Source organism: Lissotriton vulgaris, chromosome 9 (assembly GCF_964263255.1).
Source record: "Lissotriton vulgaris chromosome 9, aLisVul1.2, whole genome shotgun sequence".
NCBI classification, from domain to species: domain Eukaryota; kingdom Metazoa; phylum Chordata; class Amphibia; order Caudata; family Salamandridae; genus Lissotriton; species Lissotriton vulgaris.
This window is the reverse complement of record NC_141697.1, coordinates 1,100,876,368-1,100,884,283: the sequence shown is the minus strand read 5'-3', so window position 1 is coordinate 1,100,884,283 and position 7,916 is coordinate 1,100,876,368. Positions and strand designations below refer to the sequence as shown.

General features: G+C 48.2%; 1 pseudogene; it reads right to left on the bottom strand.

The window, feature by feature from the left end:
* Window positions 1-1,316: 1,316 nt before the first annotated feature.
* The window catches only part of LOC147692858 (TRAF-type zinc finger domain-containing protein 1-like), a 29,675-nt pseudogene continuing 23,075 nt past the window's right edge, over window positions 1,317-7,916 (bottom strand).

Here is a 7,916-nt window from a genome sequence, read left to right as displayed (position 1 = left end):
CTTCAGCACCAGTGTTCTTTTTTTTATCTTGGTGTTCCTGCCAGCATGGGCAACATTGTTTCGAGTTGTAGAATGTGTGGATGGATCATCCTTCCTCCTTATCCTACTTCTAGGTGGAGATCATGTTAAAAATTCTTGTATTAAGTTTTCAAACTGGTTGTTTTTAGAATAATGAGTTGATGTGGTCTGTTTTGTAGATGACTTGCGTACATTAGTTATGGGTACATCTCTCTTAACATGGATCCTGTTCAACATATGGACTGCTCTCTAACTCCTGCAGCGTTGGAAGGCCTGTGACTGCTTGTCCTGGTGGTGGTAAACTTATCTGATGGATGGGTGAATAGGCTGCCCGGATTGTTCAGAATGCTGTGTGTAACATTGGAGTTCTGGACTTTTTGGTTCCGTCCAGAGGTGTCAGGGATAACACCCGAAGACCCCGGAGTTCTACCTGTCTCGGTGCACAAATAAACAGAAACACGGGCTTCTCGATGGTGGCGTCAAAGACCAAAGGTTTATTACTGCAGGGACACAGAAGTCACAGAAACTACACACGGGCAGTATCTAGGAGCCTGTTCGATTTGTACATAGTGGGTTGCTCCTTAAATACTACATTTTAGGCTTGGGGCAAATTCTTTACATGTTAGTACATTTCTAAACCTTTGTGTCCTAAACAATAAATATTTGGCGTTGCACAGGAATCGTCAACAATATCTGATGTCAAAACATTACGAACGAGGGGTTCCCACTATTCCATCACAATCCCATGTCAACTTTTCATTCAAGAGCCGGACCGCCTCATCGTAAATTTCGTTACCTCCCCCTAATAAAGGCCCAGAAGGAAAGGAGCAGAGCCAGGTGCAGAAGATAGAAAAGCGGATAAGAGATGTTTGTGGGTCGTAAATGGGCAAGGCTACCAGCTTCGGTCGCCTAATCATGATCAGGCCAACGAACACGAGAACCAGTATAGCAGGATTGGCCTCAGGCAGAGGAGGCAGCTTCTGTCGAGTCATGCAGCCATGGCGTGTTCTGTCCTAAGGTGCACGTGTCACAAGCAAGGTGAATCGCCGGCTAAAGCTTACGTGTCCTTAAGTGAAAGAGGTCACTGCGTGTCCATTGACTATGTGAGGGCAAGAAATACAAAATGGCTGCCGTAATCTAAGATGGATGCCATGGGTAGATCGGAAATGTGTTCATAACAGGAGTGCTCTTGCTCGTAGCACAGCGTAAACACCAGGATATGCTAAATGGATCATTTGCGGTTCACTGATACCAAAATTATGTATTTACGACAATGTTGAAAACACGGGTTCAAATCGTCACGGAACCTCAACATCTCCTTGCTGCCCCATCCTTCGCTGACGGGATTCGTTTTTTTTCCAGATTACCCCTTTTAGGAAGCAACGCTGGAGGTTCCCACAATCAAACTGTGGGCTCTGCAGTGCATGGGCGTAAATCACACTGGTCCAGGAGGTAATAAAGATCATAATTTTCTACCTGAATTCCACAAAATTCACAAGGAAATATGATATTTCCTTCAGACTGATCAGGTAATGGATCCGACAGAAGTGCAAATCGATTGTTCAAAGGGTCTGATGTCTGTTCAAGGAATGTTCTCAATTGTTCATCATATTCCAGCTGGTGAATTGGAGAATTGCTTCTATTGCTGAATGAATTCAAGACACTTCCGCGGATACAGCCAGTCTTGTGCAAAATGAGATCATGCTCTGGAATGAGTTCTTTGTAGAATTCACAAAGCAGCAGAAAATCATTGGTTGTATGTTCAGTTATATCATTTACTGTAAAAGAAAGATTGGTGAGAAAATGTTATTGGTGGTGTGTTCGTTGAAGGTACTTCGATGGACTGTAAACTTTAGAATAGAATTCTCTCCAGCAGTCTGACTTTTGGTCCACATTATTACTGGAAGAAAACTCATTTTCGAGACTCAGCCAGCTAATGAACCCTCAGCGCCAAGAAACCGCAAGGTGTATGCTGCGCTCTACAAGTGTTTTAAATTAGAAATTAGAAATTAAGGGTGTCATTAGGATGGCGGATGGACCTGTGTCTGTCCGCCACCCCCGAGGTAGAGGGACCTTCCGCATGGGCAGCGGCGGTCCTACATGCATATTAGGATGTGACCGCCACCCTGGCGGTCACATTCCGTACCTTTAACCTTGCAGCGGGTGCTGCTTGAAGCAGCACCCGCCGCAAGGTTAAAAATGCATGTATTGCATTTACATGCACAAAGCGGTAGGCACCACGTGGTGCCTGCCGCTTTGTGCATGTAAATGCTGCGGGGTACCATAGGTACCCCCGATGTGCACCCCCCCCCTAACACCCTGGGGGCCCGCTATGGGCCCCCAAACACCAAACACCACATGCTTTTCCACGGCGGAAAACCCGCAGTGGAAAACATGTTTCCGCATGCATCCTAGTATGGCGGGCGGTGTCTGATAGACACCGCCACCATATTAGAGCTTTTCCGCCGCGGGACCGCGGCTTAAAAGCTGCGGACGGTCTTCCCGACCCCCTGCCATCCTAATCTGGCGGGGGGTCTTTTAAATCACCACAGCGGTGAATCCGCATCCTCCGGGCCGGCGGTGGCTTCCGCCGGCCCGGAGGATGCGGATTCACCGCAAACCTAATCGGCCCCTTAGTGCCAACAAATTATCAGAATTTGAATTTTCCCATCCAGGAGAAGTCAATTGAGGGACCAGATTCCTTTGCACATTTTCGTGTTCACAACTAGATTCAGGTAAACATGCATTGTTTGTGCACGACTTCTATCGTCTCCTTCACATGATTGGTAAACATTTTTATAAATCCGGCTTTGAACTTGTCTTGGTATCCTTAGATGATCAAACCAGGTTTCACCATTATCCCTATGGTTGTAACAGGAAAGAAGTCTTTCACTATTTATTTTCTGATCTTCAGTCACTCCTCCACAAACTGTAGGATGCGCTGGTAAATCTTTCCCCATAACATTGCGACCACAACTGCTGCAACATTCTGCCTGTGTGCCACAGTAATTTTCATGGTCGCTTACTTTGATGTGCGATAACTAAAGTTCACAGTATTGGCACTTTCACTATTTACAGAAGGCATTTAGGAGTCCTAAAGTTAGGAGTCCTAACTTTACTTCTCCTAAACTGAGAAAAATCCTAACTTTAAGACTTTTGCTATTCGCAGAAGGCATTTTGGAGTCATAAAGTTAGGAGTCCTAACTTCTGTGAATACCAAGATGAGTAAGTGCCTTCTGTGAATACAAAAATGGTAGTAAGTTTAGGATTTTGTTTTAAGTTAGTTCTGTGAATCAGGCCCTACCTTCTCGAACTTCAAAGCAAATCTAGCATGTGAAAAAAAGGGAGTTGTTCACTGTGTGAGAAGTATATTGACCCTTTGGCTGTTAAAGAGAGAGCATTATACAAAACAGCAACCATTGTGAGAATTAAAAGATCCCTTAATCATTGCATGTGTGCAACCAGCCATTTAAAAATGCTTTGCAAAAGAAAAACAGAGAAGCCAGGTGTATAAGGACTATTATCATATAGTGTGTTTCCTCCTTATTCCCCAGGTGTGTTGTCTTTGCTTTGAGCCTATGTGGTAAGCGATTCCAAATTATGCATGACGACCACCGAGATGCATTTATTGTGTAAGAGAAGCAGCACTTGAAGGAGTAATGGAAGAGGAAGCATGTGAGACAGTCGCACATTTTGATAGTTTGTGTTATGCTGGCAGCTCCGATTTGCACAGCAGGTCCCAAAATTGTGTTGGTAGTTTTCTTTTTTCTAAATACCATATCCCATTAGGAGGTTGGCAGAAGGTTGTCTGCTCTGGGGTTTTATGGGACTCCAGGAGGTAGCAAATGCAGAGAAGAGTGTGGTTGCACCAGAATGCTGCCTGCATGGGGCCATATTACTAGTGGGTTGTTAAATTTTTATTCCAGAGTAAACACTAACACCTGTTTGCACAGGGAATGTCATTACAAGTAATTGCACCAGGCGCGATAAAGATCACATGTTTCATTAAATTTTAGCTTGTCACACCTGCCAGAATTTACCGGGAGAAAAGGGCCCAGTTTTTATGTGCATACGCAGCTTTTTGTGCGGTTAACACTAAAATCCACATAATATTAATGTATGTGATAATTCTAATATTCTATAAATTCCGAACATCTCAGGGTCCATTTTTTATTGGTTGCAATACATTTTTGCATCTGACCAGGCCTGCGTGTAATCAGGCACATAGACTTTTATATGATTGCCATTATGAACCGACAAGTGAGAAGAATTTGGCAAGATGCATTGCATTATTATAGCTAAACTGCAGAGGAAAACAAGCGTTTCAGGTGCTGTTTTAGCAGTGGTCAAATACAGCAGTCATGCAGAAAGGCTTCATATAGATGTCTGTTTTGTTTTTAATATATGATATAGGTATTTCCAATTGCAGATTGGTCAAAAAGTTCGTAGCACATAAGATGTTTTGTGTCTACGGACACTCGGACAGGCTTTCTTTATGCGTGAAAACACATGTTCAAATTGGTTCTTGTTCCATCGAGGGCTCACGTGCAACGAGTGGGTGCAGCTTCCAAGCCCAGGAACAAGAGGATGCTTCTTCGGATTCCTGCTCTCTTTATTCCTCATCGGGAGGGCGTGAACCCTCCGCTGGTACGCCTACTGGGCGTGGCCATCGGTGTAGGTGTCTAGGACAACCCTTCTTGGGCGGGAAAAAAGGCGCGCCCCGGCTACGCCGCTTTGGGCATACCAGCCGTGACACGCCCCCCGCCCAAAATGGTTTCCCGGGAGGATCCGGGCCCCCAACCATACGTTCGGGGGGACCGAGTGGTCGCCCCTTTCCATATGGCCGGGATGCCTGTCACCCCCTCCCAACACAATCCCCAAGGATGGGAAGTCGGACACAGTTCTGAACTTTTGGAAGGCGGGAGGGAGTTACCCTCCCGGCCGTATTTATTAAAATATGAAACAAAATTAAAACATTAAATAAAAGTTTCATATCATGTACAATTTTCATTTATTACATTTCGATGAAGACATGTTCATTGGCTAACCTTAACAAATCTCTAATACAAAGGTTTACCTAGCCGAGTCTAACATCCTGCAAATGCATACTTTTCTAAATTAAAATTGTACATCCTAGCAATACGGGCCAACGGCAAGGTCGCAACCGGTGTCAGATCCCTACTACCAAAACTCTCGCCCTCACGATGTGAGTGGCGGCCGCGCAGAGGACTGTACCCTCTGTGCCAACTCCAATTTCCCTTGTCTTGTTGGGGGCCCCCCATTACAACTCAACGCCATCTTAGAGGTCGTCCGAGGACCCGTGTGAGGTGTCTGTAAGAAGGCAGCGTGGACCCCCCCCCCACCCCACACTGTCTATCACATCCGCCGTCGCGGATATCCGGGCCCCGGGAAATTCGTAGGCGGGGCATATAGCCGCCACCTCCCCTGGAAGGGGCCTATGGCCGTCTTCCCCTAGGCGACCCATCCTTAGTGGGTGCCGCCTCCCCGTGGGAGGGGCCAATGGCCGCCTCCCCCCGGGCGCTCCCATCCATAGTGGGTGGCGCCCTCCTCTAGGGACCTTGAAATTACTGCTCACCGATCATGACCTTACCGCCACAGGCCGGATAGTTGACCGGCTATCCGGCCCCCCCACAAACTCCTCCTAAAGGTCATGCTTCATTAAACCCTTTAGCCAAGCTAAGAAGTCTCCTATGAGTAAGACATTCCCTTCCCGGGACAAGTGAACTCCATCATCGAGATACATGTGATCACCCCGAATACATCCATGCGGAATACTGTGCAACTGCGCCGAGCGAAACAACCTGCCAATTTTGTTGTTGACCTTCTTCACTGAATGGTTCAGTGCTGCCACCGAGATGCCCCCCCGCCATACCTTCCTGGGAATCATGTGGGACCATGCAATTGTGCACCCCGGGATTCTTTTCGCCAGCCAGCTAACGGTAGACAAAACTTGCTCGAGTAATACTCGCCTACCGAGTGTCACCATGTCATTGCCCCCCAGGTGTACTATGATTACAGATGGCGGTGACCTCTGCCGCCCTAAGAGTCCCTCGACAAAAGATTCAAACTGGTCAATACAGAGCCCGCCCCTTCCGTGGAAGGTCACTCTGTACCCGTATTCCCCAGCTGCGTGAGTCGCGTCACCTGCTTTGAATACGTCCCCGGCCCGCCTCACGTATGAGTGGCCCACGACCCACACCACTCTCTCCTCAGCCGGTGATCTCTGACCGCTGGTCCCCTGGTGCCGGGTCGACTGCAAATTCCGCCCCGCATAACATGCTCGCGAAACTGTAAATCAAACAGAAGACAAGAAGCGTGAGTGCATGTAACTTGACTTCACAACATGTGCAACCGCACATACCTTTTAAAACAATTCGAGGACCATCGTCCTAACAGTTTCACCTCTTCGGCACTCTGACCCCTGGCTGTAGCCTCAGTAGCAGCCCCTATCCTAAAGGAGTAGGTCCCAAAATCGCACGGGCCCAAGCCCGCTGCTGCGATTGCCAATGTTAGCACCCTCTGAAACTGAAACCTCGTCAATGGGGTGGCATCGATGTGTCTCAGCAGACTCCCACCCCATGTATCCGCCCTCAGCGCCAAATATTCCTCAATGCACTTTACCGGGCACATGGGGGACCCTCGCATGCGCTGGACAACAACACTGTCTCCCATAGCTCTCTGGTCAGTCTTGGACTTAGCTATTGTGACTACCATTGAATCACCCCTAATCAGGATGTGATCCCGACACAGACCTCCCTCCACATCTTTCTGATTCTTTGCGACCAGTTCGCTCACCCGCATAGCCCCATGGAAAGCTAATGCGAAAGCGGCCCGGAACAGAACTGCTTCGAATTGGGAGGAACATGTCGTGGGTAGTATCGCCATAAGTAGGGACAACCTTTCTAACCCAATCGGGTGCCTCTCGTCTACTCTACGACCCTCAAGGCGCTGCCAGCCACGAAGGGCTTTCCTTGCCAAAAAGTAAGATGTTGGGTCCTTGATGCCATGCACCTGCGCCATGAATGAAATGGCCGCCCGATGCCTATTGGCCGTTGCCACTGATCGGCCTTCCCTGTGTAATGCTACCAGAAACCTTGGGAAGCAATCCTCCTGTCCCCATTTCTGATCCCCTGCCGGACCCAAAAATGCACAATAGGAACGAAACGCTCTTTCGTATGCCTTCCTCGTCCTGGGGGCTAAGCTTGCTGCCACGAGGTCTTGTAATCCGGGGCCTCTAGTAGCCAGAGTACTTCGGGGAATGGTGCCGCCGCTAGGTCCGCAGTAGGTAGATAACCCCGGAACGCCTGATTATGTGAACGAGAGAGTGCATCAGCAGCATGATTCAGTACACCCTTCACATGTTTCGCCCTGAACTGTGCATTCAGTCTCATGCAAAGTAGTACAATTTCCTTCAACAATCTCAATATCCACTTGCAGCGTGCTGCCTGATTATTTATACATTCAACAACAGTCATATTGTCGGACCAAAATACCACAGAGCGATCTCTGAACTCGTCCGGCCATGCCATCAGAGCCACAAAAATAGGGAATAGCTCGAGGAACCCAATGTTACTTGTGAGACCGCTGGTGTGCCACCATGTCGGCCATGTTTGCGCCGACCATCGGTTACCAAAAATGGCGCCAAATCCCAAGCTCCCCGCCGAGTCAGTCCACAAACCTAGCTCGTCCGAAGACGCTGGTGGCTTGTTCCATACTATTCGACCGTTGAAGTCCGCCAGAAATGCCAACCAGATGCGCATGTCCTGGCGAACCTCTGCAGACAGTCTCGTGCGGTGGTGTCCTTCCTTGAGACCAACCATAGCTTGTGCAATAGAGCGTGAAAAGGGGCGGGCCATTGGTATCACCCTCAGGGCAAA